Source organism: Carcharhinus amblyrhynchos, chromosome 7 (genome assembly GCF_965287045.1).
Source record: "Carcharhinus amblyrhynchos chromosome 7, sCarAmb.v2.hapA, whole genome shotgun sequence".
Lineage (NCBI taxonomy): Eukaryota > Metazoa > Chordata > Chondrichthyes > Carcharhiniformes > Carcharhinidae > Carcharhinus > Carcharhinus amblyrhynchos.
The window spans coordinates 11949525-11950887 of record NC_137330.1 but is presented as its reverse complement, the minus strand read 5'-3'; the positions used below and the strand labels follow the sequence as shown (position 1 = coordinate 11950887).

The window sequence follows — 1363 nt, the reverse complement described above, 5'->3', positions numbered from 1 at the left end:
GTGAAAAGTATTGTATCTTGTGTGCTGTACGGCCAAAGCATACCGTTCATAGAGAAGGAAACGAGAGAGCGCAGGATGTAGCGTTACAGTTATAGCCAGGGTGTAGAGAAAGGCTTAGGTGCGAAGATCACAAAGGATAGGAAGGTTTACAGCTGCACTGTGTGATGTACCCCTTTGTGTGTGTGTGTGTGTGTGTGTGTGTGTGTGTGTGTGTGTGTGTGTGTGTGTGTGTGTGTGTGCGGGGGGAGGGGGTGGTCATTGGAGGTCAAATGACCCATAATCACAGAAGGGGTTTGACAGTTGGGGTCTGAGTTTATGAACTTTCTTATCCCTGTCCCATGTATAGAGTTGTCTTTTCCAAAATAAACCACCTGCCCATTTAGCTATCTTGTTGTTTGTCAACTCGCTTCTTGGCCTTTTGGCTAAGGTCAAGCGTAGGATCAGTTCTTATCAGTTTAATATGTTTGGGGCTGCACGGTGATACAGTGGTTAGCACTGCTGCCTCACAATGCTGGGAACCCGGGTTCGATTCCCAGCTTGGGCCACATTCTGTGCGGAGTTTGCATGTTCTCCCCGTGTCTGCGTGGGTTTCCTCTGGGTGCTCCGGTCACCTCCCATAGTTCAAAAATGTGCAGCTTAGGTGGATTGGCCATGCTAAATTGCTCCTTAGTGTCCCAAGATGTGTAGGTTAGTGGGTCAATATGTGGGGTTATGGGGATCGGGCCTGTGTTGGATGCTCTGCAGACTCAGTGAGCCTCCCCCTGCACTGTAGGGATCTATGATTCTATGATCATTCCCTGTAGCAGTCAAGTGTACAAAGTTTTGATTGTATCTCATTTGAAGGACAGTGTAAAGGATTGGATCTGCGGCCTAGATAGGATATGTTGACCCTGGGAGGACCACAGTGCCAATTCACTAGGATGTTATCAGGTTTACATATATTAGCTCTCCCCTACATTGAGGCTGGGTGATGGCATTGTGGAACACCATTGCTCAGAGCACAAGCAAGACCCCAACCTTCTGGGTTTTTGTTAGTTCAGCTCACTATTGTGCTATCATGTCCACATGTCTGTCCCCGGTCCTGCTACAATGTTCCAGTGAAGCCCAATACAAACTGGAGGAACAGCACCTCATCCTCTCATTTAGCACTTTGCAGCCTTCTGCCTGGGTGGGATGTTCTTCTGGCTAGGCAGTGCAGACTTGATGGGCTGAATGGCCTCCATCTAAAAATAAAAAATTGAAATTGGGCACATGCACTAAACATGACCACTATGGATAACTTTATCTACATTTAATACATGCCGATTATTTTATAGTGAATTGGAGAAAATGGTTAATCACATATTGGTATCAGTGACGATGG

General features: G+C 46.7%; 1 non-coding gene across 1 annotated transcript; it reads left to right on the top strand.

The window, feature by feature from the left end:
* Positions 1-402: 402 nt before the first annotated feature.
* On the top strand, positions 403-592 carry LOC145345774 (U2 spliceosomal RNA). The gene has a single exon (XR_013887161.1). It is a non-coding gene; the product is annotated as a U2 spliceosomal RNA (small nuclear RNA).
* Positions 593-1363: the final 771 nt, after the last annotated feature.